Below are 15,915 nucleotides of genomic sequence, written 5' to 3' on the forward strand. Positions count from 1 at the left end.
AAGCAGCTATTTAAAAACTTTTCTTGTTGTAATTGGTTCACTTAACTGGTTGTTCATCATTTTTGCAATGCATTTACAAGTCACTGCAATGCCTGTTATGAGTGGTGGATCTCCGTAACTATCAATATTTACTCCATTTCTGTTAACAGTGATGGATCATTTGTAATTTAAAAATTTAGCAAGGCCAATCAGTAGCTCATCTGCATCCTAGTAATTATATGCAGCACATTAGCGAGGTATGCATTTACTAGGTATTTTTGGACTTGCTTAATCAAATAAATCGTATGATGCATGAAATAACAGAAAATGTAGGATTCATTATATCAACAGTAAACACTTTCAGATTACAAAAAGACAATCCAAGCTTTGATTGATATTTTATAAAACCCACAAAATCCTATTCTACCAAATTTTGGACAAGCTCAATAATTCTCTCTGAGTAACTTCCATGTTTTTCTTAGAAGTTACTTAGTCTGATACTTCGCCATGTTGCTGACCAAGCCCTGAAAACTACAGAAAACCTGGGCTCGCTCCAAGTGGACCAAGTCTCTCGGACCACACGGAAACACGGGAGCTGAGCTGGCGCTGCGGTGCGCGTCCTGGAAGCGGAGGTTCCCTGTGCAGGGCTTGTCGTGCTGCTGCAGTTGGGGATTCGCGAGGAGTTCAGTGTGAATCCGGTTTTCACATAAAGACAGACTCCAAAGATTGCATTTTGCTTGATGACTCAAGTTATGTTGACTATACAAAAGTAGTTATAAATCAAATAAAATGAGGCGTTGAGGAGTATATGATATATCAGACTCCAGTACGGAGGAGAAACCCAGGGAACATTTCCCACGAACTGAAACAGCCCTTAGTCTTCTCCAAACCATTAATGGTATCTTTACAACCTGACTCTGATAAAATAAGGACTAGTGACCTCTGGTGAAATACTCCAGTGAAAGGGACAAAGACAGCAGTTACAGAGATGGAGATCTGGCTTAACTGCACTGTCAGTGGTGGAGTTTCTCCAGTTTTGAAAGGTACTTACTGAACACAGGGGAATCTGGTTTTGGTCTCAGCTATAACCTTATAACGGCTTTGGTATTGTGTATATGAAACCAGAACTTGGTATTTCTGGAAGGTAGTATTCAATACATGCACAAGGAACGCCAAATGGACATACCAGACAAAAGTCTCCTCTCTCCCAGTGCCAGCTATACCATTTTTGATCCCAGCACTTGACTTTCAGACCTCCTGCCTGTCTACAAAAGCAACTCTTTCGAGATGAAGCAAGTGACTCCCGGCTGACGATGCTGCTCTCGGGAGCAGAACGTGCCCGGCCAGGTCTGGGGACCCTTTGGGACCTCCCAGCTGGTGGTCCCCAGGGAAACGGGGCCGGCACTGTCCAGCCGGGACTCGGGCTGCCGGCGGGACGCGGCGGTGACGGCTCCCACCCGCAGCGGTGGAGAAACAAGCCGGTGGGTCGATCCTGCTCTAGCCCTGCTCCTGGAGCATCGCGGCATGAAGAGCGTCACCCACCCCGACGCCTGCCTGGGGTTTTGCCCCCTTCCCACGCGAGAAGTGGGAGGGAGCAGCTGCAAGGGTCCCCGCGGAGGCGAGCGCTGCCGCCCTGGCGTTTCCCAACGCCGGAGGAACCGGCGAGAGGCAAACCCTGCCAAATACCTTGAGGGGGGGCTTGGCTTCCAAAAGCGGCTGGGACTCTGCTCTAATCAAAGCTGACATGCATCAGTTGCTGGAATCGCCAGTTTGTTAAATTAAATACCTGGGAATGAGATGCTGACAATCTTGTGAATTTCTAAATAAAACCCATAAGTAATCTTTGCTTCCAGTGTTCAACGGACCGCTTCGGTCTGTGAAGCGGCCGGGGAAAATACTGTCCTGTGTTACCACAGAGGACTAAAGGGCAGCACCTCGGGAGAGAGAATTATGTAGCAAGACCACTGTACCCAATAAAATAAGGGAAAGAGCTGTTTCTCTATGGCACTTTTATAACTTCTGTGCATTCTCAATACAGCATCCTGTTAAATATATCAAGACCGTTACTTACAATTGCTTTGCCCTGTTGCTCTTTAAGTTAAAAAGAGCAGAAAAAAGCAATTGGTATCTACTCCATCTCAAATACTTGATCTTTAGAAACTGTGCTCCAGGTTAAAACTAGGTCCTGTTCTTTTGATAATTCAGCCAGCTGGAAAGTCAAGAAGATGCTGGCTTGTATCACCAAATTAAGATCTTGCGAATTAGCAGGTGAAGAAGTTATGACAACATTTTGCGGTAGAATTTAAGAGACTAATTCTCTTCCCACTGATGCCAAAGACTTCTGCTGTCTTCAACAGGAGGAGAATTAGGCCAATACAAAATAGGCCAATCCAGTATTTTCCTTCAGTGCCATATGTAGAAAAATGAAAGACAACATCTAAATAACAAAACAAAATTTGAATGAAGTTGCAGGGCTTTAAGCAGCAATGAGTAAGAGAATGTGGTTTAGAAGAACTTTAATCTGGGTACCTCTTAAACCTGCATGGAGGCACCTGACCTTATGAAGTCCATTAGTGGAGGACTTTAATTACTCAGCTGCAGGAAAAGAATGAGACTGGAAAAATCATTTACTAACTCAGGCACATCCCTCAGTAGACTGTTTCATATCAAGTAGTCCTTTGATTTCTCTTTGCAGATTTGAGCACTGCGAATCTTAGAGAAACACCATTATTTACTAGTTTTATGACATACCAGCAAAATCAGTTTCTAAGCCAGCTCTGGGATTTTCTTTACTTTTGCCCATCTTTCTTCCCACAGCGGGTACATGTTAGTTGTAGAGACAAAGCGGAGCATGGGAATATTTTTTGGTGTGCTTTCTTGGATTTCCGCAGATGCTCCTGACGGAGCAGGCATGGTGGGGGCTGGCACCTTCCCGCCCCCGCTCCCCCAGGAACCCAGCAGGCATTGCCAACCCGCGTAAGGCAACCGGGAGAAAAACTATTTCAACTCAAAAGTTCTGGTTTGTGTAGACCTCGCTGTGCTGCAAGTTATTTTTAAGAAAGATGTGGTTTGTGTTTGCTATAGCGTTTAAGGCCTGATCCTGCTAATTACTTAACTGCTCTTGACTGGAGCCTGGAATTTGCGATTCCTGGGAGCATCGTGCATCTCCCGTGATGGCATTCCAACTGGGAGAAGATGCAAAAATCAGCTGTCATGAGGCTGAAATGCAGGTTCCCTGTCAATTAGCATTATATAAACAGATAGGAGGGGGAATGGATTTATGTGCTTCCAGAAACTTTACATAGGTTTTCTTCAGTCCTGTGTCTACAAAATGTCTGCCAGGAAAAAATCTGGAGCTTGGCACGATGAAGCCTCACACGTGTATTGTTCGTGTAACTATGGTAACCTACAAATGCCACCAGTGTTTCCATTTCATACACAAATGAGGGGACAGCTGTGGAGACCACATGTCTGCCAATGGAATAATATATGTGAACTAGGATGGCTTGGTCAGAAAATTACAACTCATTTATATTAATCAGGGCTTCAAAGAACAGTCACCTCCGTAGTTACAAAGTGTGCAGTAAAAGAAAACGATCTCTATTTCTGAAAATGTTTGGCTCTTCAGTAAACATTCTCAGCATCTTGCTACTTTGCTGGTTGAAAAAAAAAAAATTAAATGCTGTTAACAACCAGTGCTCTTCTATAAATGTCACTTAACTTTTTTTCTTTGGTTTTGTCTTTTTCTGATGCCTGATCCTAGACTGAGCCTGACACAAAGCCCGACCTGGGATCAAGCATGCTCCAAGGCGTTTGCCTGGGGAAGCAGCAGTTCCAAAAGAGGCAGAAATAATGTGGCATAGAGCTCTAACCCAGCTGCCAAAGTGAAGGAACCTTTTTTTTTTTTCACTCATCAATATCACAAACAGAAATAAAAGCTTCAAAACAATTCATACAAGAAATTTAAAAAATAAAAAAAACCAAAACCCAAAAATTATTGCTTAAATGAACTTGGAGCTTATATCATCCCTAACAACAACAACAACAAAAATCCGTAGACACAATAATGCAAATAAATTACCTTTTCAGTAAATATTAAACTATGCAAGCTGCAGTACCAGTAATACTTGACTGGGGTTATGATTCATCCAAGGTGCTTTAAGTGTCCCTACAAAAAAAAATAATCAAGAGCTGCTAGCTGGCGCCTGCCTTGGCAGCAGCAGCCTGCTGACAGACGGATGCAGCAGGAATACAGCAGGCCGATTAGCAAAAGTTTTCCCTGGCTTCTGCAGTGCCACGATACTGTATCGAAGTAAAACAAAAGGCTGCAGCATTACCTCCGCGTGGGCTGCCTCCTCCGCCACCGCGCCGCGCATCCCGGCAGCAATCGGTATTTCTTCAAATACCGAGGGGTGCTCGCTGTTTATTTACGATACGACGATGAAAGCTTTTAACTAGTGCTTATTTAAGCGATCACATTTTCTCCGCGAGTCGGAATCAGATGCACGTATGGCTGGTTTTAAACCAGGGCTTCCCAGCCTCCAAGCTGGATCCGTGCCTACACAGTTGTCTGAGCCCTGGTAAATCAGACTGAACAGAAGTTTCTTTTTGCAGCATAAGTCTGGATGCGCTTAGCATTATTCATGTCCATAAAAAAAGGTCTTTTGATGGTTAACATTGAAAAGTTTTTATCCTTTTATAGTCTATGCAACTTGATACAAAAACGTATTTCCTTCAATAATCAGTAGTAGTATTCACGTCTGTTCTAGGTGAATGGAAAACACATTATAGTCATCACAGTAACTGGTCCATTAAAGTCCAGAATACCTACTAGGCTACGTAATTTTACAGGGACTCAATAAAATTTTATTCGGATAACTTTTCAACTGTCGAGACAAAAGTTAAAACCTCAGCTCTCGGAAAGCCGGGGTACGACAGGCTGCCACAGCGCGGTGGGACGGGGGGGTCTGGGGGGCTCCGCCGGTTTGCCGGGGCTGAGGGGGTGTGCCAGAGCCCCCAGTCCCGTCAGACATACCAAATCCTGTACTCCGAGCCACTTTGTCATCTGGGCAGCTTTGTGCACTGGGTTTTCTCTCTCTCTCTGCCTTTTAAATTAATTTAAATTCCACCTTGCAAGACTTTTGGACATACTTTGGTAGGACCCTTCAGGCAACAGTCGGGACCGATGCAGTAGGTGACTTTGGTCATTTGGAGCGTGTGTGAGATCGCCTCGCGTACTGCTAAAATATTCCCCGTAAGAGGTTTGGAGTCGCGTTCGGCATTTTATAGGGATCCTGTAAGTCTGCAAGGAAGGGGCTGAAGGGCTCACAAACTAGTTTTTATTGAGGAGATTCATTACCTGGGAACTACCGCGCAGCTCCGGGACAAACCCAGAAGCATCCCGCACCTGATCTCTCGCCAAAAGAGAGATCGTTTGGACAACGTTCTTTTCCACTTCGAGCTGGATTCTGTGACTTTTCCTTCCGTCGCCTAGCGGGAAAACCCGCACCGAACCCAACCCTAAATAACTTGGGAAAGACGTAAAACCCCAGGCCGACATCTGGGGGGTTTCTCCCGGTGAGGCAGAGCCCGCCGGCACACCGCGCTCTCTCTCCGCGTCTCTCCGAGGGGCTGTCGGGGTGGTGGTGGTGGGGGGCGACCCCCCCCGGCCCTCAATAGCCCCTTTGACAGCCCCCAACTAAAGGGAGGCGAGCCGGGCCGCCCCTCCGCCTGCCCCGCGGATCATTTTCGGCAACCGGCTTCCCCCAAAAACCCAACCAGACCCAAAGCTCCCGGTGCCGAGGGGAGCCGGCCGCCCTGCCCGCCCCACGCCGGGCTCCCGAGGGCCGAGGCCGGCGGGTTCGCCCAGGTGCGAAGCGGTCGCTCCGCCAGCATCGCCCCCCCCGGCCCCCGCCGCCGACAATGAATTTGGCCCCGGGAGGAAGGTGGCGGGGCCGCCGGGACCGGGCAGCCCCCCGCTCACACTGCGCCTTTATGCCATTTTTCTGAAGGGCTATTGTTACCCTAGAAGACTCCTTGTCTTTTCAAATTCCTCCGCCTGAATGGATGAGGCAAGACATCTGCCAGGATACACTCCCCATTTGCATGCAAATGGGAGGTCGGGGACGCTGGCAGCCCTGCCGCACAGCCGGCCCCGGCTCCGCTACACCCCCACCGGTACCCGACCCCCCCCCGGGGCCCCAGGTACGAGGTCCGGGAAAACCGGCCACGCGGTCTTGCAAAAAAAAAAAAAAAAAAAACCCAACAAAAAACACACACACAAAAAAAACCCAAAACACACACACAGAAACAACCACACACACAAAAAAAAAACCCCAACACACACAGACAAAAAAAAAAAGCGGCGATTAACAGCAAAACTAACCCGGGGGGAAGCGGAGCGCCCGGCGGGGAGGAGGGCGAGGCTGCAGCCCCCGCTGCTCCGCCGAAACACCGCAGTCCCCCCCCTTTCCCATCGCCCCGAAGCGTTAAAATCGGCCCCCGGCGCCGGGGGGGGTACGAAATCGCCGATCGCACGGGGAGACCGTGCTGCCCGCTGGAACTTTGCCGGCCGGGACCCGGGGGGCGGAGCGGCCGGTACCGCAAACTTTCCGCCCTCCCGGCCCCGTTCGGGCCGGACCGGGCCCCCCCCCGGGGATCCCCCACCCGTGTCCCGCCCCGGCCCTCCTCCCGCATTCCCGTCTCCCTCCCGTTAAGGACACACTTACCGGCCAGCGGGGATGGCTGCCCGCCCACCCGCGGTTCTCCCCCGGGGCTGCGCGGGGGGCGGAACATCCGCGGCTTCCCACCGCGCAGCAGGACTGCGGGAGCGGAGGCGGCTCGTTAAGACGGCGGGTACGGAATTCCGGAAGAATCCTGAAATTCCTGCCTTCCGAGGAAAGGCGGAGCGGCGGGGGGATGCGGTGCCGCTGACCCGCCGCCCGCTCTGAGCCGCCGCCGCCGGCGCGCACCTGGGTAGGCGCCGGCGGTCAGCTGACGGGCTGCGCTCCCATTGGCCGCCCCGGCACCATCCGCGCGGGGGGGGCGGGGCGCGGGAGGGCGGGGCGGGGGCGGGGTACCCCGCCCCCGCCCCGCCCTCCCGCGCCCCGCCCCGCCCCGCGGAGGGTGGTGGGGTTGTAGCGCCGGGTTGCTCTGTCGTTAGGTTTCAGAGTTAACAGCCCCCGGAAAAAAAAGGATTGACTCGCCTCCTCCCTTTCCGGCGGCTGTTGGAAGTTACTTATGCGCTCCAGAAAGGTTGTGGCATCGCTGATACTGCGGGCCGTTTGGGCTGACCTAGTGAAGAAAAATGTCACCCGTCGCCGTACATAACGCCGTATCCTAAAGCAGAGCGCGGACCTGTCGGGGAACGCTGCCGGGTAAACTTTCCACCTCCCCTCTGAATCCTGTTCCTAAATTTTTGACAGACTTCATTAAAAGGCACACAAAGGTGTAATGCCGAAGCACCGCGTGTTGTAGCGGCCTTCCAGGATTCAAACATCTGATTTTCTGTCCTCTGTAAGGAGGCGGCAAACCTCCAGCCGTGGAGACAAGGCAGCGCAGTGCTGCTCGCAGTGGTAGCTGCTGTGCTGCAGTCGCTCGCTGTGCCCCGAGGCGAAGCGCAGGGCATTGCCAATTGAGGCGTTTAAAGATAGGGGAAATTTTCCTATAGGTAGGTAAAGCAGCATTACTCGCTGAAATTACATCCGCGTATCCTCTATGGCTGCTTGACTGACAGATTGGTGAATTAGCTAGGAGAAAAATAGGCTAGGACTTCAACCCTAAGAGCCATTTGAGCCTGAAATTTAAGGATTTAAAGCTGTCCATGTAAGCCCTCGGATATGTTCAGCTACCCGTTCTCTCCCGGTTTTCTGTCTTGTCTCTATTTTCAGTTATTTTAGCATGGAGCTACTGACCTGCGCATTTCCCTGCGTTTTCTTGTCCTGACCTCGGTCCTTACCCGCTTCGCTGGCCGAGTTCCCCGCGGGCGCTGGGGGGGTTCTGCAGCTGAGTGGGCGAGCACCCTCTCCCCAGCCTAAAGCCTTCAGTGCCGCCTTCGGGGGCTCCCCTCAGGTATCGCAGTACAGCACACGCACAGTCACACAAGGGCGCGATACCCACAGAACTAAGGGTGCTCCAAGCACGAATCCTCTGTCTGATGCCTCACGTCGGATCTTAAGGACAATTAGTCTGTGTTGGACAAGGAGTTTCTGGCTGGACTCGACGCCAAAGCTGAAGTTTTGGCAGCAGTATAGCAGTCAGCTTTTCTTCATACCTTTAAATCTTTATTTCCTATTTTTTTTATTGCTCACTTAACCAACGGAAGGGAAAGCTGTCACGGGAGCGTGCTGTACTGCCTCATCCCTCGTGCCCTTTATTAGCATAAGATAATGGGAATTCTGCATACCTCAACAGGCAGCCCTAATGCTTTTGGTGACAAACACCCCAACAAAGCAAGCAGCCTGCAAGTACGTGGGATCATTTTCACCCTCATGCCCTGCACAAAGCCGTTGCGATCACGTAGGCAGAGTTTGCTGAGCACAGGCTGGCTGAAAAGCTGCTGGTGTCCAAGGCGGGCTGAGCTCAGCACCTCCTCCTGGGGTATACCAAAGTGATACCTCCTCAGGAAATGGTTTTTAAAATTGGTTTAAGAATTACCAGTGAGGAAGACCCTTAATATGAGTTAACAATAAGTTAAATACGTAGCAAATACGGTCTTTAGTTAATGCTTCAGATTTCCTCTCGAGGCAATGAATTTTTTTCCAAAAGTCCAAAAGGTCATTTGGATGACATTAAAAGTAAAGTTTTTCATATTTAAGGAAATTGAATTTTCAGAAGGAACTCATCAATGTCATCCAGAAAGCCGCTCTTCCTTCCACAGCGTCTGTTCTCATCAGCCCGGATGTTACTTTTCCCATCTATCACTTATTCCTGATGTGGAAGTAATGTAATAGTGGATGCTTCTTGGAAAATCTGCTGTGTTGTGAATGGCTTCTGTTCTCTGCTATTTCAGGGCAGGGAATTTATTTTCACTTTCTCAGTGGAGCAGATCCATCCTTTCACATAGTATTAGTTACACGCAATCATCGTGCTCCTCTCTGCAAATATTTCTTTTGCCACAGAGAGAGAGAGAGAAAGGATGGGCAGCCCCCATGCAGCCGTGTCCCCCGTGGCCTTTTAAAGGGCGTTAGTGTTTTGAGGGAACGGCCTGTGCTTTATTTTTCACACACGCTAACAATGTTGTTGCTCGTGAGGCTTGTCTGGGTTTTTAGGAGGGCTGCTGAACCCGTCCTGTATGCATACAGCAGCAGAAGAGAGCCGTAGGTTTGTACGAGGCTGGCTAGGGGAAGAGTGTTTTCTGTCTTTAATTTTCATGTCATTGCAGGCAACGCTGTCTGCGTTCCAGGCTTCCACTATTTCAAATTACACGCACAACAGGCCCCTCTCTCTGCCAAGATTCATAAGGAACTCGTGAAACGATCACAAATAAGCTTTTAAACCAGAGCGCGCACCTTCGAACCCCAAAGCAAGCGGGATGGGTTGCCCCATCCTTGCTCTGGGCGGTCGCGGAGCCCTCGCGGACCCTCTCTCCAGGGCTGCAGGGACGAGCATCACCCTGCGCTGCCTCTCTTCTGCGGGACGGGGACGGCACTGCTGCTCCGGCGGGGAGAGGAGGTGGGGGTTAGTGTGGTGAGAAGTTGAGGGGAAATTACGTCTTAAAGAGTTACGCCCTCTGAAATACTCATTTTTTTCTAAGTGAGACAAGTTCTGTAGGTGGATTTAAAATGCTGAAAAGCTGTTACGGCCACGGCAAACAGTTCCCTTGTCTCGGTGTGGAGCGTCCGTTCTGCATGGAACCAGGCAGAGGATCGGGACTCGGTTCCCTGCTGTTACCTCTTTACCTGCCGGTACTTGGCTGCGGGACGTCAGACCCAGCGGGGAGCGGAGGTGCGACCCGGCAGAGAGCAGCTCTGCAGCACGGGGGATGGATGCACAGCGGCGCCCGGACAGTGGCCAGAGCAAAACATCCACAAAATTACCTGGTTTGGAAGAGCACCTGGGACGAGGCGCGTATCAGGTACAGTTATCCCATCGCCACACAAGCCATACGCTAAGCTCCCGTACTGGGTCCTGTGAAGTTTGTCGTGTTACAGGCGTTGTTCATTAGTCGTTAAATCCCATTCCCCGTCTTTGACCTCCCAAGGTTTTTCTTGCAGCGCAGCGGGGACACTCGCCTTGCATAGAGAAGCGAGGCGGGATTTGTAGGGGCCGTACGGGACTGTGCCGTCCCAAAGCGTGCACAGTTCATCTCCTGCGGCACGTGCGCTCCTCTGGCCGTGAGGCTGGTTTGGGATGGTGAGGTACAGGAGACCCTGTACAGCCACGTGATTAACTCCTGACTGCGCTGACCATCTCGTCAGGCTGCCTGACGGGTCAGTGTTTCGGGAGTGCTGCAAAACTTCAGAGTTTTGTAAGGATACCGAGTGGTAGTTCATGTCTTTCTTAAAATTCAAGCTTCTAGAATGATACTTACTAAGAAAATGCCAGCTTCATTTAAAAAAAACCCAGGTTTCATTCCTTCTGATTGCATAGAAAAGCTTGAAAGGCATAAACCTGATGGACCTAAACATGCAAACAAAAATGAGGCAAAATATAGTAAGCATTAAAATTTTACAATCTTAAGCTGGCGTCTGCGTTTCTAGGCAGTTTTCACAACATTAAAACATTGCGAATGAGAATAATGTGGAGATGGAAATTAAAAAATCTTTCATTCCTACAGACTACAAATGAATATTTTTGTACAGTAAAGAGAAGCAGAAGTTGTTTTTTTCCCCAGCCTGGTATCCGTAAGGTAGCAAGAGCTCCAGGGCCTCTTGGACTGAGGGGAAGGTTTACACTGAAGGAGAAGCAGAGCAGATTTTCCTCTCTGTGTCATCTCCCATGAACTGCTTGAGGTACAATCTCTGCAAATACTTTCCTGTCAGCAGTATTCGGGCAGAACTGAGTACTCTCCCAAACACTCCTGCTCAAGTGGCCTTAAAAAAGAAGCTGCCAGGAAAATAGGAGATTTCCCACCATTTGGGCTGAACATTGTCCTTTTTGATTGCCTCTTTGTTCTCGTCTCCTCTCCTTCCGTGCCCTCTGGCTTCGTCCCCTTATTCCTTCAGTTCTCTTTGCATTCAGCTACTTTCCTGGTTCATCTCCATCTGCAAAAGTGTTGTGAAACGAGTATGATGTTTGTTTGCTGCCGTCACCCTGTTCACTCCCCCGTTCAGTGCCCCGTACCTGCTTGCGCCGGCAGCTCTGGGACAGAGCCCTGTCTGCTGGTTTCCATCTGGACGGTGCCTGGCATTTGGGGGACCGGGCCTTTAAACCTTTAAAAGGGTCTGAATAACTTACGCTGGATAATAATAAAACAATGCAGCTCTCGGTGACCTGCCATGCATGTCACTGCCTCTTTTCTCTGAAGCAGACATCCTTCCATTAAGCTGCTTAACGTCCTGAGTGTATGCATAATCCGTTACCCTGAACTATACTGCAGGACTCTAATGCGCCTTTCTATAAAGAAGTATAAACTGGGAAGTGATACCGAGTGGGAATGACGGGTAGAAGGGGCACCACCAAAAAGAAAAGGCTTCCTACTGGACAGGTGAAGATCTGTTGCCCTGTGTCCCAACAGTAATAGCTCCTCATCCATATGGGATTGAAATAAATCCATAAACATAGGCAGCATTTAGCTGGAACTTTTGGAAGAGAAACACGATTATTGCTGAAGACTTACTTCTGAGCTAAGTAGAGAAAGAGGTATTACAGTTTGCATTTTGTGCCAACAGGTTTCTTAGCTTAGATGACACTTTTTGTTAGCAAGATGAAATACTGCTAGGTTTTCTTTTCACCCAGTGTTTGAGATGCTGTGCATTTATTTTCAAAATTGCATGAGTGTGCTGGATTTATTCAGAAAGGTACCAGCACTGCACATGCAAATTACCAGTGAGTAACTGTGTAAGCCAATGACCAATTACATCAATAACTGGTTATTTGCATAATGCATTCCCAATTATGCATGCAGATATAATAATTGGATGCACAAATGGTGTAAGTGATTGCAGGTGCAAAAGTGTGGATGCGATCACATGCATACGGACTACAAAAAGCAACTCAGTGTGAACAGCAATTGCACCAGTCACCATGGTGCTGCTATACAAAACCCGAGAATTTAAGTCTTTGTTTTGACCTAGAGGGATCCTTCTACCTGCTGATTGGAATTGCTTTTTTTTTTTTCATGAGAAATAGACCAGCTCTTCAGTAGCAATGATTATTGTGGTTCACCCTTCCTTTTATTGATAATTGTCTATACGTAGGCAGATGAGAACATCTGGATGTCTTTATGTAGAGAATTCTATAATAAGGAGCTAAAGTGACACCAGGCAGTGTTTTTAAAGCAGGTCAGTCATTTCACACACTATTCCATCTCACTTCTCTTATATATTATTAATTGTGAAGCTTTTCCTTTTGGTTGATGTATCTTTTCCCAAATGATCTGTCGTGTGAATGTTTCATGAGGAGGGACTCTAATCTCATTTCATCATTTTGCTAGGAACCCCCCAAAGCTTCTTAGAAAGCCAGAGCACCTTACAGACAACTGAAGAGTTTCATTGCAAGCATATAATCTGTATTTACTCCAAGAGTAGAAGCAATAACACGCAGGGCATAAAACCCCCGTCCACTGGATTCCCATCATGTGCTAATGGATGAACAGCCATGAGAACATTTCTTTGCATCTTCTGATGCAAGAAGTGATGCACTGTACTCAGTCAGTCAAAAACCTGCTCTTCTCAGCTGCCCTGGTGTAGAGGTCATGTGTAGGCAGGGCTGAGCGTGCAGGTCTCAGAGACTCGGGTCTTTAAGAGTTGAATTTGAATTCCTTATGACCAGGATGTGAAGTGGTTGTTTCTGTCTCTGGGAGAAACGTTGGAGTCTCACCGTTGAACTCAAGGAGCCGAATAGGTTGGCATTTCATTTTATGCAGTCTCAAGCACGTTTGAGATGCAGTTCTCCTTTACCATGATAATGAAATGATTACAAAAGGGCTTGCATAGAAAAACCTATTATGGCACTCTGCAGAAATACCAAAATGAAGAGCTGCCTTAGATTTTGTAGGCAGCAGAGGACCGGTGAGGAAGAGGAGCGCCCTGATGATGTGCCGTGCACAGCTCTGCTGCCACAGGGGCAGGTGACCGTCATTTCTAAAGAAAAAGTGGCACTGACCAAGGTCAGGGGACTGGGCAGAGGGACACGCTGTTTGAATCCCAGACTAGTCGGTGAGGCATTAAAGGGCTGGTAATATTGCCCATGCTGTGAATACACACAGGGCTGATGTTACTCTTTGACTCCGGTTACTGCAATGGAGTCTGAGTTGCTTCTGGCTGACACACATGAGAAAGAACACATGCAACCCCCGCGCTCGTTCCAGCTCCTGTTAGTGACACTGCCTTGGGTTTGCAGGTCCAGATGCCACACATAGCAGAAATACTCTCGGATTGATTTCAGAGCCGCTTGCAAATGACATAATTAAGTATTCCTTCCCACCTAGTTCGGCTGCTGCTTTCAGTATGCCCAGCTTAAAACCATCTTTCTCCCTTTTCTCCCCCCTAGCTCTCTACTGGGAATATTTTGGCTATGTCAAAGAATTCGGTATTTCTATGGTTTTTTTCCTGTGCCTTTTTTGTTGAAAACCTTCTTAGTGTGAAATTAACTTTGAAACTCATGGACCTGGTGAGGTATTGAGCTGACATCGGTAGATCTAAAGACCTGCTCCATTAGAGAGAAATCCCCAATGGGATGTCACTTGGCCAAAACTAAGATCTTTTTTGCTCAATATTTCTGTGTATTAGCATCTGAATATAGCATCTCAGTTATTGGTGGGGGGACTGCGTTCGGTTCCGTGTGAAATAAATGAAAATACTCCGCAGTACGTAAACCGTAGGGGAACCCTTGAGCTTTCAAGTGGGTAGCGATACAAAACCTTGACTGTATGTATGCTGTATAGTGGCATGTTTAAAAAAAAAAAAAGAAACCCACTCTTTATGGCTCTCCATCCAGTTCTGAGACAAAGGTTTCTGTTCAGCAAAAAGCAGTTGTTTGTGGTTGGTGCCCAGGCTGGTGCCCCGGGCAGAGGGTTGTGCTGGCGTGACGGCTGGTTAGCCGGTGCCGGCGGGATGGAGCCGCACGGAGGAGCTGGGGCTGGGCAAGGTGCGTGGGGAAGGATGAACCCGGTGCCGCCTTCGTGTCCTGCGGGGAGAAGTTGCACGTGTCTGTCTGGCACTTTTTAGTAAGACCGAGCACTCGCTCTGCTTGGAAAGCGTGAAGGTAAAGCAGGTCGCTTTATCCGTCGCACGTGTGGGGAAGGATCTGAAGCTGCTGTGAATTACAGGCTGCGGTTTACTCGGTGGATCAGTGATCCACAACAAAAATCTTGTACTCATGGTCAGCTAATACAATGGCAATTTGGGGTCCTATACACTATATTAATGAACTATGATCTTTTGTGTTTGTGTGTGTTGGAGGGCTAAGCAGCATTCTTTTATAGCAGGTACAGTGATATTTCTGTTTTTCATAGAAATAATTTTAAATTCAAATGTCATCTGGTTTCAGTGTTAAAAGACTTGATGACAAGTATGGTGTAAGACTGTGTGTTCCTTATGACAAAAGGAGAGGAGAAAGATAGGTAGAAATACAGATGCTGCATTGGTTTTGGTTTGAGCATATGTTGACTAAACTAACTAAATCCTGGAGATTCAGCTCCCCCCAAAGCCGGACTGTGATTCTGAGGTGCCCGCAGAAAAGATCACTTAACGTTTCAACCTTGCATGTCAAAATGAAAAGAGTGGTCCTGATGCTGGCAAAGGTGCTGTGGTTACTCTGGAAAAGATGCACAGGAAAGGCGTATAGGTACGAAGTATAAGGCATGTAAGGTGTAAAAAAGGCCAGTTACAGCATTTCCTAGAAAATCTGCTGTCCCTCTGTAGGTGATAGATCTCCATTGCCATGGCTGTGCTGCTTCGTCTCCACGGCGGAGAGTTTCTCCCTTGTGAAGGTGGATGGGTGGCAGTTTCTGGCCACCTCGTGCTCAGACAAAGCAGCATCTGGTGTCTTGGGCTCCTGGGTTCGGCAACTGGGCAAAGGATGAACACAGAGGAAGACGGCAGAGGAGTGACCTTGCAGTTTTCCTCTCGAGTTTTGATTCAGGAGGCGTCGGTTCAGTTGCTGGGTCTATTACAGACATGGGCACGGCCTCGGCTGAGCTGTTGAACTCTTCCTCTTCTGCGAAATGAGGATTCGCAGACGTTGAATTTCCCTTTCTTGCCTGTTGTGGTTGTAGTCCCCGCAGACTGGGAGGAAGCACAGGGAATAAGTATTCCCTGAGAACTGTATTTTGCATGGCTTAGCCTGAACTGTAGCTCCATTAATACTAAGATAAATATAATTTAAATTCAATTTGACCTTAAGTGGCAGCTGTGACAAAGCATGGCATGTTTGAGGTCTGGATACAATTATTTGGAATTGCTAAACACCATACTTCAATCATGACCTTTAGATTACACCGAAGCCAGAGGACATCCCCGATTTTAACTTCTGAACTGCGAATCACCCCATTGGAAAGAGACTTCAGAAGCTAGTATAATCAGGGACAATATTTTAAAGTGTGTAGAAGCTATAGGCAATATATTTATTTTACACACTTGTCTGCATTTAATCCATAAATCTGTCTACTACAATAGTGTTTTACTGGTGTAGATGAGGCAAGTAAGCTGAGATCATAGCAGGCATGTCCTATAAGGCTTTACAGAAAATCATTGCTTTTTAATCCCTTTATCCCTGTTATTTCCTACCACTGTGAAAATCCAGTGGCAGGGAAAGCTGGCACAGTGTAGGACA

General features: G+C 48.2%; 1 protein-coding gene across 1 annotated transcript in view; it reads right to left on the bottom strand.

The window, feature by feature from the left end:
* Positions 1-15,915, bottom strand: part of LRRN1 (leucine rich repeat neuronal 1) — a 467,756-nt gene that overhangs the window by 18,026 nt on the left and 433,815 nt on the right. Inside the window, exon 2 of the mRNA XM_069811812.1 lies at positions 6,708-6,800. The gene's annotated coding sequence lies outside the window, so the exon portion shown is untranslated. The remainder of the gene's footprint in view (positions 1-6,707; positions 6,801-15,915) is intronic.

Source organism: Haliaeetus albicilla, chromosome 24 (assembly GCF_947461875.1).
Source record: "Haliaeetus albicilla chromosome 24, bHalAlb1.1, whole genome shotgun sequence".
In the NCBI taxonomy this organism is placed as follows: domain Eukaryota; kingdom Metazoa; phylum Chordata; class Aves; order Accipitriformes; family Accipitridae; genus Haliaeetus; species Haliaeetus albicilla.